General features: G+C 43.7%; 1 protein-coding gene across 5 annotated transcripts in view; it reads right to left on the bottom strand.

Annotated features, from left to right (window-relative positions):
* The window catches only part of RASL10B (RAS like family 10 member B), a 1,932,764-nt gene extending 1,920,417 nt beyond the window's left edge, over window positions 1-12,347 (bottom strand). For 2 of the 5 annotated variants that reach the window (XM_044063271.1, XM_044063272.1), the window contains exon 1: window positions 11,887-12,333. The gene's annotated coding sequence lies outside the window, so the exon portion shown is untranslated. Of the gene's footprint in view, window positions 1-11,506; window positions 11,775-11,815; window positions 11,838-11,886 lie in introns of those variants that run through there. The other 3 variants (XM_044063274.1, XM_044063273.1, XM_044063276.1) reach the window with 3 other exon arrangements.
* Window positions 12,348-26,677: the final 14,330 nt, after the last annotated feature.

Here is a 26,677-nt window from a genome sequence, read left to right on the forward strand (position 1 = left end):
ATTACTTGAACAAAACAGAAATATTTCACTTGCATAATTAATTCTGAGTCACTCTTGTAGTACCAGCTACAGTACTGCAGCTGTTACATAAACCAGACCATAAATCAAAGCAACATTTTGCTTTCACTATGACTCAGCAAACATGCAGTTACTGACATACTTCAGTGTAAGTATAGGCATGGCCATGAAACAGCAAGACTGCAGCAACCTTTCCTCACATCACATCTTGGGGCTGTACCACTTGCCAAGTCCTAAGGACTGCCACAGTAACTCCATGCAGCATAACTCCCCGATGGTAAGGCTGTGCTCGTCAGGGATTGTACTCCTTCTGGACATTAACACTTAGCAATCAACAAGGGTTACAGTCCTCCAGTGCTATTGTCAGTGAAAAGGACTGGCTGCCTCTGGCAGGCATGCACAACCTATGGAGAACCACACAGTGACAGAAAATGGATGCAGCATTAATGGGGGTGACCCTAGCAGTGCAAATATACAGCCAGGAGCTACTGGTGTTCTGTATACAATCACTAGAAGATCAAGTGACAAGGCCATATTTGTGAGTGAGGGATTTATGTATCAGAGAGCATCAAGTTAATGACTTCTCTTATTGGGGGTTGGATCTTCAAGGCAGCATTCCATTGCAGGGGAAAAGCCATCTCAGTAGAAATGGCTGCAGGGAAGTAACCTGTGAGGAGTACACTATTGCATCACTCACCGAGGCCATATGGGGCCCTGGCTGCCACAACTGTCAAGATGCATAAAGGAGAGAACAATTACATCCAGGGACACACCCGCTGTCATCATTGTGAGCTATACCCAGAGGGAAGGGGAGGGAGATATTAAACAGATACCCAGAAAAAGGGCATTGCAGCAACTAAAATGCTTTCCCAAGATAAGGGGCAGACTGCATGGCAGTGGACACGCACTAGAACCCCGATACAGCAGTTTTCCAGCTCGCGCAAGCCAAAAACTCTCAGCTAAGAACCTACCCACAATGCCCCTCTCGTAGATACTCCAGATCGAGTTTGCCCGCCATAGATAAAAGATGAAGTAATAGGAAAAAAGGTAGGAGACTGTCTGAGCCAATACCCTAACCAGGAGTTCCTAAAGTTAACCAGAAATCCAGGCAGGAGGAAGGAGGGCGGGAAGTAATGAATGAACAAAGATCTACAACACAGATGGAACGTTATGGTAAGACATAACTTCTTTATCTGATGTTATAAATCTTTGTTCATACATTACAGATAGGACCAAGTCCCCAGCCACTGGGTGGCCCTAAGGAAGGATTCCTGAGCAACCAGAGAACCAAAAGATGCTCGTCCCATGGAGGCCAAATCCAATTTGTAATGGGATATGAAGGTATGAGGTCTTGCCCAAGTGGCTGCTGCACATATATCATCCATAGAGGCTCTGGAATGAAAAGCTACAGAAGTAGCCATAGATCTGGCAGAATGAGCCTTTATTCTGGAAGGTAAGGGTAGCTTATTCTGTTGGTAGATAAAGGGAATGATGTTTCTAAGCCAAGAGTATAAAGTCACATTGGAAACAGGTTTACCCAATCTGGGTCCTGCAAAGGCCACAAACAATTGGTCTGTTTTCCTGAAAGATTTAGTCTTGTCCAAATAAAGAAACTGCCGGTGCACATCAAGGCTGTGCAAAAGGTACTCCCCTCTATTAGAATGCCTTGGGAAGAAAACTGGCAGGTCAATAGACTGGTCAATGGAAAAGCCAGAAATGACCTGGGGCAAGAAAGAAGGGTCAGTACAAAGGGACACCCTATCCATGTAGAAGATCAAGTAAGGACTCTTGGACACTCAAGTCCTGCAGCTCAGATACTCTTACTCACGGAGGCGAGTGCTACTAGAAGTATGGTTTTCCCCATGACAAAAATTTCAAATCAGATGAATCAAAGGGCTCGAAGGGAGAGCCTGAGAGAGACTGAAGCACCAGAGTCAAGTCCCAGGGTTCTAAGGGAGGCTTGACCAGAGGTTTAACATGTAATACTCCCTTCAAAAAGGTCTTGCATAGGTTGTGTGACATAACTGAAGAATTAATCAAGACCATTATGAAAATTGGCGATAGCTGCTAAATGTACAGTGATCGTTGAAGCAGAGGCTCCAGCATGTAGAAGAGAGGCATAGAGAAAGGGTCTAAGTTCTGGTCTTTGGCCCAAATAGAGAGCCTAGTACATTTACTAGAATGGACCTTTCTAGTGGAAGGTTTGTGCGAGGCCAGAAGAATTTCACAAACAGGAGATGGGATGTCAGGCAGCCTGGCAATCACTGGAAGTGGAGAACCAAGCTGTGAGCTTGAGACTGCGCATATTCGGATGAATCAATCCCCGAGGATGGGATAACAGGTCCTGGGAATGATCCAGGATCCACGGGCTGTGAATCAGATGAGGCTATAGAAACGGGAACCAGACTTGACGTGGCCAGTAGGGAGCAATGAGGATCACTTTGCTTTTCAAACTCTGAGCTTTCTGGAGAAATTTTGGAATAAAGGGGAAAAGGCATACAGAAGACCCGGGGGCCAATCGTGCATTAGAGCGTCCTTCGGTGGTTCCCCCTGGGGGGGGTGTCAAGGCAAAATAGCTCCTGCATTTGTAGTTCAGGGGAAGTGAACAGGTCGCAGCAAGGCTTGTCCCAATGTTGGAAGATCCGATCTGCTATTACAGGGTTGAGGGACCACTCATGAGGCATCGGGATGCTCCTGCTCACATTGTCCGCAATAAGGTTGGAACTCCCGGGAATGTGCATTGCTATAAGAAAGCAATTGGAAGCTATCACCCAGTGCCAAATCCTCATGGGCTTACCCCAAAACAGGGGGTAAGATCTGGTTCTGCCTTGCCTGTTGATATACCAGATGACTGACATGTTGTCCGACTGAACTGCAATGGTCCCAGAGGGTAGGGATGCATGGAACGCCAAGAGAACTGCCCTCAGTTCCAGGACATTTATGTGCAAGTTGGCCTCGATGGGGCTCCAGGTGCCTTGGACAGTCTTTCCCCAAAAATGCCCCCCCACCTAACAGTGAAGCATCCATGGTCACTGTGGCTTGGGGAAGACAGAGCAATTGAAAAAGACACTTTTGTGGCTCCATCCACCATAGCATTTCTTCCTTGCAACAGTTTGCAAGGCATATCATGTACAACGACCATTGTGTGGAAAGGAGCCACTGCAGATTCCCATGTACAGTCTTGCCAGTGGTACTAAAGTAATGGCAACTGCCATGGAGCACAAGAGTTGCAGTACAAGATGTGTAGGTACAAATGTGTGAGGAAGAAGGTTTTGAACTTGGGGTCTTATTTTCAAAAGCCTGTGAGGGGGGGAGCTTGACAGGATGTTGTGTCGAAGACCGCCCCAATAAATTTCAGTGTCTTCATTGGGGACATCCGAGATTTCTCTGTTGATTGTAACCCCCAAGCAGAGAGTGAGACCTTGAGTGCAAGAGAGGCTGCGGACTAGGAGATTGCTGGTCGGAGTGGTAAGGAGCCAGTCGTCTAGATAGGGAAACACCTGGAGTCCTTGTAGTCGAAGATAGGCTACCACAACCGCCATATATTTTGTGAACCCTCGGGGGGGGGGCTGTCAAGAGACCGAATGGCAGTGCCCTGAACTGGTAGTGATTGGCTCCCAGCCAGAAGCGGAGAACCTCTGGGAGCGGTGATCCATCTTTATGTGGTAGTACGCATCCTGTAGGTCTAGAGAGCACATCAATTGTCCCTCCCTAGGAAGAGAAGAATTGACTGTACTGTGTCCATCTGGAATTTTTGAGGTTTGATAAATTTGTTCCGTAGGCCTAGATCTTGAATTGGTCTCCAGTCCCTTGTCTTTTTTGGCACTAAAAAGAACCTAGAGTAAAACCCGGATCCTGACTGTTCTGGTGGGATGAATTTTTCTTAGCAGTTTTTCTATTTCTAAGGCTGCCAATTCCCTCTGATTGGGTGGTACATCGGGGGGTCTGGGAGTTATGTCGAATGGTATTTGGTAGCCTCTTGATATTATTCTCTGCACGCAAACAATCGGTAGTAATAAAATGCCAGGCTGGTAGATGCAGAGAAAAATGACCCCCGACTGCTTCCAGAGGAAAGCAATTAGGCCGCTGCTCAGAAGCGCTGGTAGGGTCTTCCGGAAAAGGAATCTCTGGCTCCCTGGTTATGCGGACCCCCTCTACCTTGAAAGGGGAGTCTTCCATATATATGAGTTGCCCCCTCTTCCCCAGGGGGATTGCTCACCATGAGTGTCACAAAAGGATCCTTGGGATTTCTTGAACCATATCTTTCCTCCCTTCTGGTTCCTAGAGTAGGACCTTTGGGGGTTGGAAAAGCATATGCCCACAGCAGACAAGGTCTTTCCATCCTTCTCACTACGTGCAAGTGTGTCTTGTACCTTGGGTCCAAAAAGTGCAGATTCGTCGACAGGTGCATTGACGAAGGAAGATTTAAAGGGGTCTGCAAAGTCACACAATTGCATCCAAGCATTACGTCTCATGACAACACCAGATGCGGCATCTCGAGCTGCCCTCTCTGTGGTGTGAGATATCAAGCACAGAGGAGTTCAAGATGGATTCAAGGGTAGCTAGCTGCGAGGTGACAGTGTCATGCACCTCATCAGGCAGTACCCCCACCAAAGAGGAAGACATTTCAGAAATTAGGTCTCTTTGGAGTAGAGTAAAAAAAGTGTGCCACATAATCCAGCAACCGAATGGCGAAGGTCGCTGACACAAAGATCCACTTCCCTAATCTGTCCATGGTCCGGGACTCCCTGTTTGGAGGAAGGACAGTGGAACTATCTTCTGCCAGTCCCTCTTGGTGGCCATCATCATGACCATAGAATCAACTGTCAGCTGCTTGGACCAATGGGGCTGGTCTTCAGGTGTAGATAAAATTTTGTCTGGCCTCCGGGGGATAGGTTCTACATTGTCCGGGGCCTTCCAGGCATGCTGCACAATTAGTTTTAACAAGATGATATGCTGGTGGGGTCACCCAGGAAGTAGATGGCCGGGCACGGAAGACCTGAAGAAACAGATTCCTCAGAAGAAGGGTTAAAGGACTTCCATTCCCCCCACTGTTTGTGGATTTCGAGAAGGTCTCTGAATGAGATGTCATCTGGGGGAGAACATGGGGACACTTCTCCCTCATCACAGTCAGTGTTTTCTGTGATAGATTGCTCCAAGGAGTCAAGGTGCTTTCTCTTGCACCATTTCTTCCAAGATGGCTCTCCAGTGGGATCTTCTGAGAAGGAGGACTCTGGAGAAGGGGTTCCCTTTACAGGGGGGTTTTGTGACTCCCATTCCCAGGGACCTGACATAGTGGGTTGGGAGAGGAGCATGCTAGGGGAGGTTTCTGATATTGGTGTCCTAGGTGCTGGCTGTAAGCCTTCAGAATGAAGGACCCTTTCCATCACCTGTACAGCAGGCCCACTCAAGCCCACCTCCACTTGAGGGGTTCTGAGAGAACTGGAAGCTGTCGGAGCCGTGGACATAAGACTGTGCCAGCGAGAAAACAGGCACCAGATTAGGTACAAAGGTACGGATCGTCCAAGCACTGCTCCGAGAAAGCATCAGCTCCATCGTAGCCAATGCAGCAAGGGTGGTCGGTGCTGACAGGGGAGACACTGCTGTCGGAGCAGAGATAGTATGCACCAAAGCAGACATTGATACCAGGAACAGGGTGGATGCTGGAGGAGGATAAGCAGGGGAAGATGAGGTAAAAGATTCCAGGTCAGGAGGGATGGAAGGTCTAGCTGGAATGGACAATCCCCTTGCTGCCAGAAGCTGGTCCACAACCGCACTAGGTCTAGTTCAGAAAAACTCCTAGTGGATCTAAAGGAGGCTGCTGAAGGGGAATTGGGTCCTTCTAGAAAGGAACTAAACCTCTGCTCCAAGGGTCATATGTTGGAGAATATCTTGTCCTTAGCAGGTATTCGAATTTTGGAGCCAATGGAGCCGAAGAAACTGTTGTCACCATGGCCAGGGATGGTGCCAAGGCATGTACAGTCAGAGCCCATGGAGCTAAGCAGACTGTCGGCACCATGGATGGTGCCAAGGCATGCACAGTCATCACAACCAAGGACGGCACCGAAGTCAGTGGTGCCATGGTTGGAACTGAAATAGGAGTGAATACCATGGTCGGCACCGAGGGAGAAGACACAGATCCTGGTGCTGAGGAGGTCTGCACCGAGGGTGCCGGCAAAGCACAGAGCCGACTCAGTTCCATAACAGACAGAGATGCAGGAACTGAGTGATTACGTTTTTCCTTATATTTTTTGGTCTTAGGAGGGAGTGAGACCTCCGACCCAGATAGAGCCTCCAAGAAGGGTATCTTAAGTAAGCCTTTTAAAATAAGTTTATTCTTATGTTCTGCTAGTTTCTGATTTAACTAGCACAAATTACACAATCAGCTTTAATATGATCCATGCCCAAACAGTAGACTCAACTGACATGTGCATCTGAGTTAGGCATCTTGCATCCATACTTGTTCCACTGTTTAAAACCCAACTTAGCTTTGTCTGACATGGTAAGAAAAATGCTATCCTATAGAAAAAATAAGGAAGAAAACACCAGTGATGTTATGTTAACAAAATACCACAAGTAAAAAGGGAAGGCCTGTCAAAGACAGGACAGAAGGGCAGTAACAGAGTAAAAAATTAAATTACCAAGGAAAAGGGTAGGAAATAGGCGACAGTGAGAAACGCTAACTTGACTAAAAATGTTGCAATTTAGAAGGAAAAAACGGTTATAAAAACAACAATTTACTACTCAGCTTTGAGAGAGATGACCAACACGTCTGACTAGGAACGCGGCAAAGGAGATCTGGAGTACCTAGGAAAGGGGCATTGTGGGTAGGTTCTCAGCTGAGAGTTTTGGCTTGAGCGAGCTGGAAAATGGCTGTATCAGTTCAGAGGACGGAACAGAGGTCCTACTTGTAATGTATGAACAAAGATTTGCAACATCAGATCTGGTATTATGGAGGATTTTGGGTGCCCCTTGGGGCCACATTACATCATGGTGGACTTTAAGTAGGCCTTATTTAAAGCCATCTGCTTAGTCTTCCCTGATGTGTGTCCTCAGGGCTGATTGTTCCACCTACACTAAATCATCTGGCGCTGCCTCTAATACCTTGAACTGTATGCCTCTAATACCTTGAACTGTATCTGCATTATGGAGGTGCACCAGTTTTGTAGATAAGATTATGGAGTAATTGTCCTTGCTTATCTGGCCTCAAGGGACATACCAGTAGCAGATGAGGTTTTATAGAAGTATTGCTCCTGGGAGACCAGACCCCTCCTCAAGTTGTTTCAAAACACCTACACTGGGGTCAACCACAGTGGTATGACATATGTGCCTTCTACGTGCATTGGATGTCACCCCCTTTTTTGTCAGTACTGAAGCTGACTGCTGTCTCCATCTCCCACATTCAGCTCAGTGTGGAAGGATGGCACAGTGGACTCCATGCACTCTGCTGCTCCTGTACCACTGGACTGCACAAGCTACTCTATTTTAGTGATGAGGAGAACCACATAAACAGATTCAGGGACCTCATCACTCAGCCGACCACCATCCGCAAAGCGGCAATATGCTGCACTGTTCATTTTCCTGGAAGTCGACTAAAACAACAGCAATGGCTCTGTTGTTAATGCTCAGGTACTTGAATCGGAAGGGTGTGTTTTATATATGTCTATACAATATGCATGTACCGTATAGTATCAGAAATGTAAATCACAATGGGATGCAATAGCTGAAATATGTCAATTATTTGCTATGAAATTAACTTAAAATGAGAACAGATGTCCAAGTGTGTCACACATGGTGAGGGTGAAAAAATGTAATACAAATAAGTATTTGACACTTACAGTGTTTGGAGGTGTACTATACGCAGGCACACAAGGAGTCTGTATTACATCTGTCAAGGTGCTGCCCGAAGATGCAGTACATGCTGAACTGGCACACTACTGGGACTAGAACGACAGCGTGATGAAATACATCCATACCTCTCAACCTCTTAGAGAAAGAAATCTGGACAAAGCCTTGAATAAAAGGCCAAAAATAGGAACAAGTTTTAAATATTGCTCTTACAAACTCAGAAAGTTAACAGAACAGGTTTTACATTAGCATGATTTTCTGAATGGTATAAAGTCCGAAACTCAAATGTCTGTCATTCTTTAACTTTAATAATTTGCCACTAATTTGCCAGAAAACCACAATTGTTTTGAAAAATGTACCAAAAATATGAGGCAAAAATCTGTACAGTTGAGAGGTATGAATACATCACATGAACGAGAATGCTGAAAAGGAGCGTTTGTTATGATTGGTGATGCATGGTGCTAAAGGTGTTTATGTAGATGTAGGATGAATAAAGGGTCTGTGATGCAACTGTTGTGGAGTTATTGACTATTATCAAGATAGAGATTGGAGTTTTTGCCGGCCTTATCATTTCCTTGTTCCTACATTGGAATCTTTACAGACCTATATGACAGATCCACAGATATGTGCACTTATGCATGCGCCAAATTCTCTAAAAGCATGCCCTCCCACTGCTTGGTGGATTTGGTGGATACCTCTCCAACATGTCATATTGCCATTGTCATGACACCCTTCCTTCACTGGGTGTCACTACTGCAGAAGGCCAAGCTGCCTTGCCTCCTCAGAGGATGGCTGAGCTGGCACAGGGCATTCTTCTTACTCACCCCACCAGCTCCTTCAACACCCAAGATGGTCAATTTGCGGTCTTATAGTCAGGGCTTCATCCCTCTTTGCCAAGGAGTTGGCTTCTGCTGAATATACATTACTTAACATCCATGTTTGCAGTGCAAGGCAAAAGCCCAGCCTTTCTAGGAATGCAAAATTGTCTGCTCAATGCACAACCAAACATATTTTGTATTTTGGTTCTGATGTAGCTGTCAGCTGCTCTTGCACCACTTGCTAATATCGGTGCACTCATTTCTGTGTTCAAGATGAACAGACTCTGCAGCCACAATCTCTTAATATACTATCCCGGATTTGGTGCGACTTAGTAACCCAAGTGAAAGTATATGTATAAATACTGGGGGTGATAAAGGCCCCCATATCAAGGGGTGCGGCAAGTCTGCGATACTGATACTATGTGTTTCAAGGATTGTCTCTGCAACTTGGGATTCATAGACTAGCATGTCTACATAGGACTGAACACTTACACTACAGAAACTTTATTGTACATAAAATATTATACTACAATTTAATAAATCAATATTTAATATCTTCAATGTACTGGAACATTAGGAACAGGATGTTACTGTAAATTATGAAGGTGGTTAATTCAGAGTTCTTGGAACTTTTAGTCTAATATCAAAAAAAGTTCTAGTATCAAATCTGAGGGGGAAAAAAAATGATATTTTCACAAGCAGAACCGAATCCTAGTAACCTGCCAAATATTGACGTTTAACAAAAACCTTTATTTATACCCATTTTCTATTAACTAATCTTACACAGCATTTCTAGTTTGCTTCCTCAACCGTATAGACAGGTCTGCCCACAGAAGTTTTTATGATACGACAGATGCTTTAATGCATTGCATTTGTGTTGCAAATTATGCAAACCCATTAATTATTGTATCAGTTAAAGGACATCCCAGTAGCTTATTAACAGAACAATGTCTACCATTATTAAGGAATGTACCACACTATCAGAACAGCTTACAGGTGGTGTGCCCCAGGGGTCCATGCCTGGCATTTTGTAACCATTACAGCCAAACATTTTAGCAGAGTAAATATGCTAATAACTGTAGGCACAGGTGCAGATTTTCAGAAGACAAGGAATAACATTACAACCATATTTAAATGATCTTACAAAAAGTGTTGTTGTTAGGTTTGTGAGGAATAAAAATGATACTTCCTTACTTAGTGTGCATTTTCCACTGTAAAGATTTAGAAATTGGAACATCTAACATTATTAGATAGTTAGGAATTGCTGTTTAATGCTATGCTAGGCATACAGCTTTACATAACGCTTTGTGTGTTTGTCACTGTAAAGACCTGGAAATTATAATGTCTAATGCGTCACTTACCAATAAATGGGACATCTGTTAAGTAGCTAGAAAACAAGTCATGACAAAATTATACATGCAAACATGCCACGCACACATACTGTAAAATCTACATTCTAGTTGCAGTTTTAGTTACTATTAAAAGCAAAAGCACTTAGGCCATCTACTTTTTCTGAGAAGGTGATGGAACATATGCCTCTGTTTCTCTGCAGCTTACTTCATGAACCTGTAGTGGGATTTGTTCATTGCCATCCCCTCCACCCATGTTTTCTCAATACAAAAATATGTTCTTGCATTTGCTTATCCATTCCAAAGTCATAAATCTTTAGTCCATCATTACCGTCCGGCTCAGGCTGCCAATGGAATGCAATCAATCTACTTCTCAAAAAGGAAATATATACATTCTACTTGCCAATAATTATTCACATTGAACAGCATCAATTCCTGGGGAAGGAACGGACACATATGCACACGCACACACAGTCATCAGCACTCATGATGCAGTTACCTTCAATACCATCCCTCTATGTTGAGTTACAATGTGCACAAAGCTTCCTTTTGCAATGAAGCAAGGCTAAGCCACCAGAGATTACTATCGTTTGCCTTCATGCTTAACAGCATTACCCTAATGTGGCCTTCTGTGTCCTGTAAAGATTCACCTACTAGAGTTTCACAAAACAGCGCTAATTTGTTATTTTGCCTCCTGTAAAAAGTGTGTGTGTTGTGGCGGGTCGGAATGCTACAATGTATACATGTCATAGTGCTAAATACCGTTAATTTTTTATAACAGTGGTAGCGTTGTCGCCTCACAGCAAGACATTCTCCCGTTCGATTCTCGGCTGGAGCGCCTTCTGCGTGGAGTCTGCATGTCCTTCCCGCGGTCGAGTGGCATTCGAAAGACATCCGTGAATGGGCGTGCCTTCGTTGAAGGTTGGGCGTCGAGCTGGCACCTCGGCACCGTAAAATTCTACTGTCAATCAATAGCGGACCGGAGTTGCGCTGTGGCGACCCCTAACCGGGAAAAGCCGAAAGAAGAACCAACAACCATACTATCAAATTACGGGGGACAGGTATACACGACAACCGAAAATATACAGGCAATGCGTATCTACGATTAGTAAAACAAAGGGAGATGCACGGTCCTACTCGTAAGATAAAAAGCTTCATCATTTCTGTACAATGATACCAGTTCGGACTTTCTTGGGTTCTAATCCTGACTTAATACCAAGTCTGGAGCACTGTTTTACTGTTATGTGCCTACCCTGTAATTCTAACTAAAACACCTCAAGGAATCTAGAAAAAAATGTTTTTCATGCAGTACTTTAGCCCGTTATTTTTTTTCAAACGGTTTGCAACAAATTTAAAAAACATTCCTAATGCCCTGCAAACAAGACTCCAAGCGCACTATGGCACTAATAAAGCAAAAGCAAGGATCTAGATGCAACACCAGCACTGATAAAATGCCTGCACTGTGCGTCTCACCTCTGCCACTCGACAAGCACAGAGCACCTCAAAAGTCACCAACCATTCCGCCGTCCAGTACCTACAAATTTTATCTGCCATTTACGCAACCTTTCACAATTAATGACGTGGAAGCGGATGCCACCCTGTAGATTTTCAATTAAAACTCCAAATACTGCAGCCGACCATTTAGCCAACAGCTATGTCTCCAGGTATCATGCTATTCAAGTTCCATAAGGTGGTAAATATTAAACGGACTTCTTATTGGAAACAAATTACAAGCATGCACCTTAGCAAACCTTACAGTACGTTCATAGAGAACATGATTACCTGCAATCTAACGTTCATTCAAAAGGGAAATCAGCACTTGGAATTTACGGGCATGCGTTTTGCTATCCTACCTTTTTTCACTATTGGATAAAAAAACGGTACGATTGTCAAGTGCAGTAACCCCTCGTACCATTTAATTTTCCACAAAGTAGACCAGCTTTCTCCTCTTAGCTTTTAGAGATGCAATCTGAGCCTATTTAATAGTCCAAATCCCTTCCATGTATCTACTTAGAGCTTCCAATAATCGGGTATTGCGCTCCTACCACAAGACCCTTATCTGCAGCAGCACCTCTTGCTGCTGATGGTAATCAGTGATCACTGCCTGAGCGTCCCATCCAAGGCAATAAAGCCAGAACCATTCCGCGCGGTCCGCAAAACCGTCAGATGCAATGTCTCGGGACCACGGCCACGATACACAGCTGCTAAGGGCTTTCACTGCTGTCGCGTGGTTTGTCAGGTGAACGCAATAGCACTCCAATTAACTCCACGTCTTAATGATACACAGCTGAACGGGTGCCTATGTGTAAAATAACGGAATGACTTATATGAGGAGGTACAGTGTCGTATATACAAATTCAAATATCAGCGGCACACCACTCAACTGCTCAGCTTTTCGCAGAATGTCCTGATATTTGCCTCATATTTTGGTCTGTTCCTCATAAAATTTATAGTTTTAAGGCAAACCACTGAGGATTAACGACACTAACTACCAAAGTTTTGAGTTTCAGACTTCATACCCTTCAGAAAAATGCATGTTAATGCACAAACTGTAACCCTGCCCTCTTTCAAACTTTTAAGAGCAGTATATAAAAACAGTCCCAAATTTTGGCCTTTATTCTCCCATTATTTTTGTCTTTGTCCAGATTTCTTGCATTATGGTTAAGAGGTATGCCTGGTAGATTGGAATTTGGGGGTGTCTGCATAATTAGCATATGAAAAGCGTAGGAACATAGTTTTTTTTTTTTTTTTTTTTGTAGTGGAAGAGGCACTGTAGTTCATTTAAGTTACTGTGTGAGATAAAAGACAGATGCTTATTTTAGTTTGCAAGGTACTACAGAAGTAACCTTTTTTCCAGAAGAGACCTGAGTGTCTATGTAGCTCTCCACTTCTTAGTACAAAAAAATCTAGAAAAAGTTGAAAATAATGGGGGGCAAAGGCCCCAAAATAGGGACAAATTTAAAATATTGCTCTTATAAACTTAAAAAAAATTGCTATAATAATAGGTTTTGTGTTTGCATCATTTTCTGAAGTATATTTAGTCTGAAACTCAAATGTATGCCATTATATAGTGACTTCAACCCTCAGAGATTTGTCAGAAAATCATAAATTTTATGAGGAACGGACCAAAAATATAAGCCAAAAATCTGGACATTCTGCGAAAATATGTACAGTTGAGAGGTAAGAGTGTTTAATATCTCCAAAACAAGGCTTACATTGGTAGTTAACAGTACACAACACACAAAAAAATGGAAACAGTCATCTTACTAGTTACCAGTGAATGGTAACAGTAGGAAATACACATAATTAGAAGTTATGTACCTACCATAACGTTCCATGTTAGTTGTCTTCTCTCGCCTTCTTTCTTGCTGGATGGGTTCGGACTGGAGCCGATCCTCGGCTCCGACTCGGCACTTGCTAAGCTCGAGAATCACTTTTACCAGCTCGAGGCAGCCCTATATCCCATGATGCAAGGCGGTAATAACCCAGATCTCGTTTGGTATCTAGAGGAAAACTGCCTGCAATCTTTCTACAAGGAAAGCAGAATAATTAGCCTAGAAGACTGTAAGAGGAACCAGGTAACAGAGATCCCGAGCTAACTGGTGTCCGAGGGAGAACAATCTCCCTGAGAAGGGAAAAAACAAGGTCTGTCCAGGCTAGGGGGACAGGAGGGAGGGACGCAAGAAAGAAGGCGAGAGAAGACAACTAACATGGAACGTTATGGTAGGTACATAACTTCTAAATGTTAAGTTGTCAATCTCGCCTTCATTCTTGCTGGATGGGACCGCGTCCCTAGCACCCCTATCCTGGGTGGCTCAATGGAACAGACTCTTGAGAACTGTGGAACCAAAACTTGCCCTGTCCCTGGAGGCCAAATCCAATTTGTAATGAGAAAGGAAGGTATGAGGAGTGGCCCAAGTGGCTGCTGCACAAATAGTGTCCAAGGGTAGTCTAGCCTGAAAAGCTGTAGATGTGGCTAGACCTCTAGTAGAATGCGCTTTAGGTTTTGAGATCAGCTGTTTGCCCCTCAGCTGATAAATGTCAGAAATGGTGGACGATAGCCATCTGGATAAGGTTACTTTAGAAACAGGAAGACCTTTCCTATTTTCAGCATAGGAAAGAAAAAGCTGATCAGATTTCCTAAATTGCTTTGTTCTGTCCAAATAATATCTGTGTTGGCGATGAACATCTAGGCAATGCAGTTTTTGTTCTGCCCTGTTAGAATAATTGGGAAAAATACAGGAAGGTCAATGGATTGATTTAAATTTGTTTTAGAAGCAACCTTGGGCAAAAAGGATGGATTGGTTCTTAAGGATACTCTATCCTTGTGGAAGACCAAGTAAGGGGGACGAACACAGAGGGCATGTAGTTCCGACACTCTCCTAGCCGAAGTAATAGCAACTAGAAAGAGAGTCTTCCAAGAAAGACATTTTAATGAGCATGTAGCAGCCGGTTCGAAAGGGGGAAGTATCAAGGATGCCAGCACTAGATTTAGGTCCCACTGTGGTGGAGGATCTCTAACAGGGGGCTTAAGAAGGAACACCCCTTTGAGAAAGGCTTTACAAAGTTTGTGAGACATGATATTGTAGTCTGTAAATCTGACATGGAAATTAGAGATTGCTGCCAACTGGACCTTAACTGTGGAAGCAGAAGAACCGGAGCGAAAAATTTCGGCAAGAAAGTCCAAGACCGATTGAATAGGGGCAGTAAAAGGATCTATGTTCTTAGACTTTGCCCAAAAAGAGAAACGTTTCCACTTACTAGTGTAAATCCTCCTGGTAGAGGACTTTAGAGAAGCTACTATTATATCTCTAAAGGGGTTAGAGATCATAGGAAGCCTGGCTAAGGAAGGAAGTGGAGCAACCAAGCAGTGAGGTTGAGGGAACAAATTGATCGGTGCAGTTGACCTGACTGGTGGGTCAGAAGATCTGGAATTGGATCCAGATGCCAAGGCTGCACCATGAGATGGCGATGAAGGAACGGGAATCAAATTTGTCGAGGCCAGTAAGGGGCAATGAGAATCATTTTGGCTCTCAAGACGGTAGCTTTCTGGAGTACTTGTATCAACAGAAAGGGGGGAAAGGCATAAAGAAGTCCCCGGGGCCAATCTTGGGTAAGAGCGTCTCTGGGGGGATGGCCCGGAAGTGGAAAGAGAGAGAAGAAGTGTGGGCATTTGCTGTTTTGGGGTGTAGCAAAAAGATCGCAGCATGGGCGGCCCCACTTCTGAAAAATCTCCTCCACTATGGATTGCTTGAGAGACCACTCGTGAGGCATGAGTATAGCTCTGCTCAATCTGTCCGCTAATATGTTGGTTTTCCCAGGGATATGCGTTGCTACCAGAAACCGATGAGAGGAGATCGCCCATAGCCAAAGTCTGAGAGCTTCTCGACACAAGGGATAGGATGTGGTTCCGCCCTGCTTGTTGATGTACCACACCACGGACATGTTGTCCGTGTGAACTGCAATAGTTCCTAAGGGAAGAAAGTTGTTGAGGGCTTGCAACGTTAAAAGCACTGCTCTCATCTCTAGGACATTTATGTGCAGGTGATATTTGAACGGTTGCCACGTGCCATGAACCATCCTGCCCTGATAATGCCCCCCCCCCACCCGATCAGGGAGGCATCCGAAGTGACTGTGGCTACCGGGGCCGGGGGGACAAATAGTCTGCCCTGATGGACTAGGGGAGAGGAAGTCCACCAGGATAGATGGCTCTTGCAGGTTTGTGTCACCAGGATCTTGTGACGCATGGGAAGCTGCTGGAAGGACCACTGGGTGAACAACATCCATTGTAGGAGGCGCATGTAAAAATGGGCCAGAGGGAGAAGTGTGATGGCAGCTGCCATGAGGCCCAGCACTTTCAGGACCAACCTGGCTTGTACCCTTTTGCTGGATAGGATGATCCGAACGTGGTTTTGGATATCTAGGATTCTTTGACTTGTTAGGTTTGCTGACATCCGAGTAGTGTCTAGATTTGCGCCTGTAAAGGTAATAGATTGGAAGGGCGATAAGGAAGACTTTTGAAAGTTGACCGAAATTCCTAACTGACCGCAGAGACGTAGAGTATAATCTCTGGCTTGTAGAAGTTGATGCCTGGTGGTGGCTGAGAGGAGCCAGTTGTCGAGATACGGAAACACCTGGAATCCTTGACGTCTCAGGTGAGCCGTGACCGCTGCCATGCATTTGGTGAACACTCTGGGGGCTGTAGTGAGACCAAAGGGTAGGGCTCCGAATTGAAAATGACTGGTCTCCAGCCGAAAGCGGAGAAACCTTCTGGAGCGTCTGTGGATTTTTATGTGATAGTACGCATCCTGAAGGTCTATGGAGCACATCCAGTTGTTTTTGACAAGAAGGGCAAAATCGATTGAAGTGTGACCATCTGAAATCTTGTCTTTTTGACAGACTTGTTCAGTCTGCTGAGGTCTAATAATGGTCTCCAGTCTCCCATCTTTTTGGGAACCAAAAAGAACCTTGAGTAGATTCCGGACTCTAGTTGATCTGTTGGAACTGGTTGGATGGCCCTTTTTTTTAGAAGCTTTGATACCTCTAGCTTCGCAATTTCCCTTAGACCGGGTGGAACGTCTGGAAGGGAACCTTTTTGAGGGAAGGGGCTTTCCTCGAAGGGGATTTTGTAACCCTCGGATATGATCGACTGTACCCATCTGCCTTGAGAGAGGGAAAGCCAGGCTTCTGGGTACAGCGACAATCTCTCCCCGACTGCCTCCAAGGGTGGGCAGTCGGGCAACACCTCAGGGATGCTGGAAGGACTTGTCAGAGGGACTCTCTGCTGCCCTAGTTCTGCGGACCTCCTCTGCCCCTAGGGCGGCATCTATTGTTATTACCCCCTCTGCCTCTGGGGGTAAATTGACCACGTGCTTCAGGCATGACTCCCTGAGATTTTCAGAACCACATTTTCCCTCCCTTCTGACCTTTGGGGTAAGGTCTAGAAGGGGTGGAGAAACGGACTCCTACGGCAGAAAGAGTCTTGCCGTCTTGCTCGCACCTGGTTAATGTGTCCTTCACCTGAGGCCCAAACAAAGTAGTGCCATCAAAGGGAGAATTTGTGAAGGACGCCTTAAAGGGGTCTGCAAAATTGCAAAGCCGCATCCAGGATTGACGTCTAAGAGCCACTCCTGTTCCTGCGGCTCTACTCGCCCCATCGGCTGCATAAGAAATGAGCCGCATGGAGGAGTTAGTGATGGAATTTAGGATTCCAAGCTGAGAGGCAATCTTCTCTTGAGCCCCAGCAGCTGACGGATCCTGTACTACCTCACCCAATTCTTTGAGGATGTCTCTTTGAAGTCGGGTGAAGTTTCATAAATAATTCAGCGAACGCATAGCAAAGGTCGCTGAGGAAAACATCCACTTACCATACCTGTCCATGGTCCTAGACTCCTTGTTAGGAGGATGGACTGGTACGGAAGGATCTGCAAGTTCCTTTTTGGTGGCGGCTGCCACCACCATGGCATCAACTGGAACACCTTTCGTAAGAAACTGTTTCTCAGTGGGGGCCGTGATAAATTTAGAAGGCCTCCTGGGGACTGGTTCCACAGAATCAGGAGATGCCCATGCCTTTTGAGCTATCACCTCCATGAGGGGATCGAAAGGCAGAGACACCCAGGAGGCGGAGGGTCGAGATCCAAAAGCCTCCAGGTATACCGACTCATCCTCGGAGGGATTAATGGAGGGCCAGTTTCCCCTCTGTTTTAGGAGTTCTAGGATGTCTGAAAAGGAGACATCCTCAGAGGGGGATCTTGGGGACCCCTCCGACTCATCTAAGTCGGTATCTGATGTCGTAGACTCAGGGGAGTCTAAGTGCTTCCTCTTGCAGGTCCTCTTACGCGGGGGCTCTCCTGAAGGATCAGGAGAAACCTCGGGAGAGGAAGTTCTTCCCAGTGGGAAAACCTGGGGCGATGGATCTCTGGGTCCGGGAGCAAGAGAGTGGGAAGAGACATCTACAGGCACCGTAGAGGGAGGAGCTAAAGGAACTGACTGCTGACTAAGCTCGGGGGCTAGCACACTCCTCATCACTTTGAAGGCTCCCCTCCCAGGGATGGCTGAGAGACCCCGCTCCGAAGAAACGGGGACCCCCGGCCCCACCGAAAAGGAAGGCTCCGAAGCAGATGTCGGCACCGAGCTCACCAAGGCCGAAGCCCCGAGAGGGAGAGCGGGGTCGGACAAGGGTCCGATGCCACTCGCCCCCCCGGAACCGACCAGGGAAGCCCAATGACCGGATCCCTCCTAGGACGGTCTCGAGGAGGAGATAGGAGTGGAAGACGACGGAGCCGAAAGGTGTGGTATCGGCTCTGAAGCCGCAACAGTCAAGGTTCCAATAATCTCCAGCTCCGAGCTCTGAACTCTGAAGGAGAGTCGAAGGAGGAATCTCAGGAGAGTGTGGAATAGCAGTCGTCTGCTGAGACGGGCTATGGAGCATCTGGGCCAATGCCTGTGATTTTAGTAGTCTACTCACCACTCTCTCCAAATCATGGTCTGAGAGCCTGGAAGACCTTGACGATCAGCTCCGATGGCTCCGTTCCGAAAGTAAGGGGGAAGACGGAGCCGAGTGGATAGACTCCAGTGAAGGAGATCTAGACCTCTTCCTCGACGGAGCCATCGGAGCCGACGAACCTTCGGTCCCAGTTGGAGCCGACAACTTGTCAGCTCCGAGCTGAGGTAGAGAGGTCTCGGCTCCAGCCGGAGCCGAAACATGCTTCAAAGCTAGGGTATCGGCTCCAGCCGGAGCCAACACAGGTGCCGAAGCCAGGGTATCGGTGCCGATCGGCGCCGATACAGAAACTCCCATGGAGGAAGGATCGGCTCCAGACGGAGCCGATATCGACTCTGGAGGAGTCGGAACCAAGGCCACAGACTTGGACACTGAAGTCTGGGTCTTGGGTGGCTTAGAGGGCTTCCCGGAACCGACCTTAGCCGGGGAGCTCTCAGGCTTAAGGAGACCCCTGAGGATCAACTTATTTCTACGCTCCTGCAGGACTCTCTGGCTGAAAGAATGACAAATAGCACAGGAGTCCTGCAGGTGTAGGGGTCCCAGGCAATAAATACAAGAAGTGTGACCGTCTGTCAGAGACATCTTCTGACAGCACGAGTCACACTTCTTAAAACCTGAGACTCTAGTGTCTTTTGACATGACCTAGTAGGACACTAACACACTCAGTCCTTAATTAGTCTAATTAAAGTAAGCACAAAAATCCTGACAGGAAAAAGTTAGATGGGAAGGCCTAAGGCCTGACTGACAGAAAAATTATAAAAAGGGGTCGAGGAACTAACGGGAATAGGGTCTAAGTGAAACGGGAATAACTAAGTTTAACAGGGAGTAAAAATTTTACAACTATTCAAGGTTGAATCTCTTTGAAAATGTAAATAAAGTTCACTTACCAGGAGCTGGTAAAGAAGGTGACCTCATGAGCGAGCGGCAAACGAGATCTAGGTTATTACCGCCTTGCATCATGGGATATAGGGCTGCCTTGAGCTGGTAAAAGTGATTCTCGAGCTTAGCGAGTGCCGAGTCGGAGCCGAGGATCGGCTCCGAACCCATCCAGCAAGAATGAAGGCGAGATTGACAACTTAACATGGAAAAGTTATGTCACTAAGATTATAATAGTGATGCATCATAAATTATAAAGCTAGAGCAGCGTGACTGAAGAATATTCTACTTTGAAATCAGACACATTTATCCAGGTATTTTGTGAAATAATCATGCTATCTGCAAAGCTCCTTATGCAGACAATTTATTTATTCACTGACATTTGTTTACAGATAAAGTCCAAATGGGCATGTGGGCCGTTTTTCAGCAGAGGTCCAGGAAGAAAAGCCCCAAGCTAACAATTTAATGCAATCAATATTTACAATAGCAAATTTTATAATGCAATTTCAGTGACTCCATAGCATAGTATTCAGAATAATAAAATTTGTAGTTATATTCACAAATATTTATATAGAAGCATTGTACTGAGAATTTACAGAGAAGAATAATTTAAGAAATACATTAGCGTGAGGTATTAGAGAAAACAAAAAAGCGTAAGTCTTAATAGAGAAGTAGTGATGGAATAGTAATTTGGTTGGCTAATTAGAAGTGGGTATAGTAGTTTAAATACTACAATAAAGTGAGGTATTACAAGGGGATAAACAGGTTAAGTGATTTAAGTGATTTAAAAGGAGGTATAAAAATGGTGATGTAAGATGTTATGAGAAGCTGTACCCCAGATGAGGAGCAAGGAGAAAGCCAAGTGGCAGAGAGGAAGTCTTTTAGTAATGGTTTGACAAGATGAAGGTGTGTGATAGACCTGATTGATATACGAATTTTATTCCAAGTTCTACATTACTGGAACATGGACTGATTCCAGCAGCACTTTGAAGTTTGTAAATGGTAAGCAGGTGGTTATCATCTGACTGAAGGGGAGAGTTTGGTAGGTAGTATTGGAGTATGGGGCTAATTGTTGGGCAGACAAATGGATATAGATGATTTTGTGGGTTAAGATGAACTTTGTATAAGATAGGTGGTGAGGAAGTTAGAGACAGTTAAGTGATTTTAGTGTTCAACAGTGGTGGGTCTGGTAATGTTTTTTGCAAGGAAATCTGACAACTTTGTTGTAGCATTGTTCAAGTTTTGAATTAAGTGAGGCTTGTAGGTTGGTCATGATAGGGTCCATAAAGGGCAGAGGGTAAGAGGTAAATGACAGCTCTAGTTACCTTGGAATTTCTTTATTCTATGAAGGGTACCTAGTTTTTGATGGGTTTTCTTGATGCTGTTGTGGATACGTAAATTAAATTTAAGATCATCATTGATTGTCATGCCAAGTAGTTTTGTATATGAGGTAACTTCAATCATGGTATTATTTAAGGAAGAAATTTTTAAGTTTTTTTCCTGGAAAGGGAATTTTTGAAAAAAGAGAAGTAATTTAGTTTTTGTGAGATTTAGTAGCAGGTGATTATCTTGTAGCCAACTTTCAACAGAGGTAAAGGCTTCTTAAGTAATTCTTTGAAAATGTATGAGGTTATCTGAAGTGCATATTAGAGCAGAATTTTCAGCAGATTGTATGAGGGAAGCTTGCTGAAAGGAGTTATGTAGATTGTTAGTGAATAAACTGAACAGTAGAGGGCTTGATAACTGAGCCCTGTGGCACACCAATATTGACAGCAAGGAAAGGAGAAAAGGTGGAGAACCATTTAATAGACTGGTATCTATCGGTTAAGTAGTTGCAAAACCATAGCACTGTGGATTGTGATAGCCCTAGAGAAGACAGTTGACCGAGGAGTTTTTGGTGAGACACTAGATCAAAAGCTTTATTGAGATCAAGAAATACAAAGGAAACAAGTTTGCCTTTGTCTCTGGCTTTGTTAATAGCATCAGTGAAGGTAAGAAGGTTGTGGTAGATAGAGCTATTAGTTGGGACAGACACAGGATAGGCTATAGAATTAGCAGCTAGCTTGAGGAATTCTGCTGTAAGATTATCTGCTGAAGGAGAACAGGGTTTCAGTTTAAGAAGTAGTGATTTAATCCAAGAGGCATGGATGTGTTTTAGGGTGAAGCAGGGTGTGTTTGCTGTCTGAGGAGAGGGCATGTCAGGACTGTTAGGTGAAAAATCTTTAGTAAGGGTTTTAATGCTTTCTGTGAAATGTGTGGTAAATTGAGCAGCTATTTCAGAAGGAATGTTATTTGGGACAGGATTGGAAGTAGTGTTTGTTCCAGGATGGAGCATATTATTCACAGAAGACCAGAATGTTTTTATGGTTGGAACACTGATTTAATAAGGGGGTTACTTTAGCAGATTTTCTTGTCGGCATAAATCTGTCTTTTAGTACAGTTACGTAATTCTTTAAAGTGTTGCAGGTTTTGGACAGATTCTTTTTAACCAGTCTTTTCAAGCCCTATCTCTTTCATGCATTAGGTGCCTACCGTGTATGGTTATACTTTACTGGTTTTGTTCTAGCTGGTGCCAGACTATTAAGGGGTTTTCAGGACAAGAGTGTTACATTTGTGTACAGTTTTATTGAGTGGAATATTTTTTAGGATAAACTAGTTAAAAGAGCATAAGGTTTTATTAAATGGCTCAGGGTTAAAATTAGTGAGTTTATGGGAAGTTCTCCGTAAGCGTTGTTTGACGTGATGGATACTGAGTCTATTTGCATACAGAGGGAATCAGAGAGTGTGTTGTTGATGACATACTTAGCAGAATCAGACACCATTATCCAGTTGAGAACTGAGCCACAGTTTTTGGGATAGTTATAACATATGGAGGAGGAAATGAGTTGAGTTAAGCCAAGTAGGTTGAGGCTAGTTGATTGGTATTTTGTGGAGTTAATCTGTCATTTGAAATTAATCTCACCTAAGATTATCTTTTCAGTAAACATGGTATGCAAGATCCAGTTTAGGATGTTTTCCAGGATTGTAACACTATTGCCTGGGGGAATATAGAGTACTATAATATATAGTTGTTTATGCTTATTTAGTTTGAGATGGGATGAGGAATTCGGCATTATGGAATTTGGGAATAGGTTTATTATAGGGAAAGATTTCAAGATAGTCAGCTCCAACACATGCAGGAGGAGTCTGTATCTGTTATGCTTTCATGGAATAATGCTGTATAATAGGAACAGTAGTCTAACACATGTTTTGAAAGCACAAGGGTTATGCTACTCCATCAAACTGCAGTTACAACAGAGGCATTTTGAAGGAGTACAGTATTTTTGCAGTGACCCTAATGATAATGGACATCAGCTGGGTATAACAGCCCTGTGTTTCTTATGCTTAGTCAAACACTGTGCTTGTGCTGTGCTGAAGAGGTCATAACAAGGCCGAAATATGCATATCCACAGCTAGTGGGGTTTGGTGTTATTGGCCTGAAATTGTCCAGTAAAATGATGAAGCAAGTCATGGGCATTCAGAATCGCCAGTTAGCTGAAACACCTGATGTTTATAAAGATCATTTGCATATATCCCATGTGCCTCTGATACAAGAGGTTTTGTAGGTCACTCAGTGGAAATTCTAGTTTTGCTGGAGTTTTCATTTTTGTTTTTACTGATTGGTTTTTCAGTGACCTTCTCACTTATTGTTTTAGTTTGTTGTTTGGGATATTTTTGCAGTGACCTTAATGATAATGGACATCAGCTGGGTATAACAGCCCTGTGTTTCTTATGCTTAGTCAAACACTCTGCTTGGGCTGTGCTGACAAGGTCATAACAAGGCTGAAATATGCATATCCACAGCTAGTTGGGTTTGGCTTTATTGGCCTGAAATTGTCCATTAAAATGACAAAACAAGTCATGGGCATTCAGAATTGCCAGTTAGCTGAAACACCTGATGTTCATAAGGATCATTTGCATATATCCCATGTGCCTCTGATACAAGAGGTTTGGGAGGTCACTCAGTGGAAGTTCTAGCTTTGCTGGAGTTTTCATTTTGTTTTTACTGAAAGGAGTACAGTACTGCAAATCACTATTAATCTACAGGTGAGTTATCCGCAGACATCTACAGCTTCATAGCAAACAAGCTGAGTACAGGAAAGTTTGCAGAGAAAAGGGGAACAAACTAAATTTGCTTGAGAGAAGCAGAAATAATATAATCAATTACCTGAAGGAGAAAAAGGCCAACTAGTCATGTAATAAATATTGCTTAAGGTGGGTTCTGTGATAGAACACTGTGCTCTCACTGCCGTTATAAGATATTATACAATGACTGACCATTAAAATTCAAAAATGAGCATGCTGATTGGTCAGCCCAACCACAGTGCCCATTGTGAATAGAGCATATACCAATAGAAAAAGGTCTGGTCACCCAGACTTTCTTCCATTAATATATGCTATAACTTTTTAAGTTTTCTTCACCATAAAAAAAATGGTACTTACGTATTATCGCAACCACATTTTCGCCCTAATGCTAGTTGTTTCTCCTTGTGTCACCTGGGACCAATGAAGTATGACAAAACCTCAGAGACATGTTTTCTTTAATGTGTTATTGTTTTTAGGATGGTTTTTCACTTCAATGGCTGAAAAAATAAGGTTTGAAAAATAGGTTTCCCCATTTACTGCCAGCATCTCAAGATGTCAGTTTAGCAATTCCCCCATTCCACTTAAAATGCGTTCCACGTTCCTTTTTCTGAGCCTTTGCCCTGAGAATGGAATGCATCAGGAAAGAAAAGCAAAGCAGTACCCAGTCTAACTTCTAAAAAAAGTAATCGGGAAGGGTAGACTGTTAAAACACGATCTTGGTGGTGGGTTTGTAAAACTAGTAAGGGTTTGCACATGTTAGGATTTGTGGCTAGTGTGCTGAAAAGCAGCTCATTCGTTGGAAGTGTGTGTGTGTGTGTGTGTGTGTGTGTGTGTGTGTGTGTGTGTGTGTGTGTGTGTGTGTGTGTGTGTGTGTTTCTAACATCGTACGCTATGACTGCCCACACTCCTTTCAGGCCAACGTACATATATACAGACAGCCACTGTGATTGCTCGCTGAATTCAGTGCTTGATGTCTTTCAAGCACGCTAGCCACAAATCCTCAAATTTGAACCCTTACTCATTTTAAAAAGCCACCACCAACATCCCAGAAGAGTTTTTTACAGTCTACCCTTCCTGATTACACTTCCTTGTCGTTGTTTGAGTAAAAGACAAGAAAATCAAGCACGTCAGAAAATGTGGTTGCGATAATACATAAGTACCAAAAAAATAATAAAATTAGAAATCTGGATAGTCCGGAGGTACAAGAGAGACAGGATGGAGAGAATACTAGGAAAATCAGGTACGTTATTTAAAACTAAAGAAACATACCTGATTTTCCTTGTATTTTCTCCATCCTGTCTCTCTCGTACCTCTGAAGTGTCCGAATTTCAACCTTAAAAAAAAAAAAATAGCAGCAACGGAGATCTTCCTTTCTCCATTGCTTCCTTTCCAAAGCACTGATGCACTGCATAAGCATGGGAACGCAAGTCCCATTACGCATGCTCAGTACATCAAAAAAAGCAGCAGGATATCTAACAAAAGCAGAAGAACACCATGGAGCCATTATACAAATGCATTATTTAAGAAAAGTAATTTCTTTCTTAATTAATGTCATTGTATAATAGCCATAACCAACTTCTGGGTGTGGTATATTGAAGATTTACCCATGGTTGGCTTTGTTTAATCATGAGGGCTTCACCCTCATGAATAAACCACACCAACCATGGGTAAATCTTCCATATGCCACACCCAGTCATTGGTTATTGCTGTAATGGGCAACAACAAGTAGAACAGGAGTCCACTATAAGGCTTAAGTAGATAGTCCAGTGGGCCTAAGCAACATCACAATGGTACAGTCCAAGATCCTTGCTGAAACTGTACCTGTGTGACTGAGCTAAGAACTCAGGATGTTTGAGTAGTATTCAAGCTTTTTTGTTGTTGTTAGCAGAAAGGATGGTGTTTCAGACAGAAAGTCCTCCTTTTAGCTGGAAGAGACAGAAAAGGTGGAAATATTACAGAAGGAGAACATAGGATAGGTACATCTACCAATGCAGCATATCTCATAATACAGGACAAACATTATTGTACAACAACCATTTCTCTAATCTGTACATACGCATTTGGAAACTGTTCCTTAGCTTTGCCTTTATTAGAACATTTGTATCATGAGCATTTGATCATTGCATTCAACATATTCAGACTGTTAGGACCACTACCAGCAGTAGTTAATAGTGCCAGCACTCAATCAATTTCTGCAATAATGCACTATTATTATAGCAAAGCTGTGTAGCGCATAACTCAGGGAAAAGCATTCTGGTACATTATAAGTCGGTATTATAGTAAAATGCCAGGGCTACATCTTCCAAGCAATGACCTAATATATCACAGTAAAACATTTTTATATAAACAGATATTGTCTCAGTAAACTTGTATAGTGCATGACTATTGCACAGCAAAGCTATACTCTGTGCAACAAAATATGTAAATGATTCAGATTACAAAGGTATTACATGCAGCACATATGCAAATGGTAATGTGTGTAGTAATTGACCTTAGTTCTAGAAGTGAGCACACAGTGTATTGCACCAGTGTGAAAGGAGCAAAGACAAGAGGGAATACTGGATAGAGGGGTTATTATGATTAGTTTAAATAGACACTAAATTGCAGGGATAACAGATCTATGTGTGCGTGTGGTCAGGTCTTTCAAACAAACATTCTGGAATAAAACAAAAATTTCAAATTGTTGCTGTACACAGATGATTTGTTTATTTTACTTAGTTAACCCAGAAGAGGACTCAACAAGCCTATTTAAATTATTGGGGGATTTTGGACAGTTTTCAGGTTATAAACGAACTATAAGAAAAACTAGAGCACACTAATACGGAATGCAGTCTCATTTGTGATGCTTAGAACACAGTATTTTTTTTCCAGTGGAGTACAAAATATTCTATATGCAGTAATATAAAAAGAGAACTTAAGGAAGTATAGGGTTGAGGGTGACAACCACCATAATACCAAAGAAAGAAATTTATCTGTGGATGAAAGCTTTGGAGACCTCAGAAACAGACCTGCCTGCACCTGTTAAGCATTAAGTCTGTATTTTTTTAGCAAACATAGTGACTGAGAGGGTTTGCTGCACATCTTCTGAATTCCACTGCTGAGAAAGAAATGCACTAAGAGTTCTGTTCCTATTATCAATC

Source organism: Protopterus annectens, chromosome 2.part1 (assembly GCF_019279795.1).
Source record: "Protopterus annectens isolate FY-2018-M chromosome 2.part1, PAN1.0, whole genome shotgun sequence".
Taxonomy (NCBI): domain Eukaryota; kingdom Metazoa; phylum Chordata; order Ceratodontiformes; family Protopteridae; genus Protopterus; species Protopterus annectens.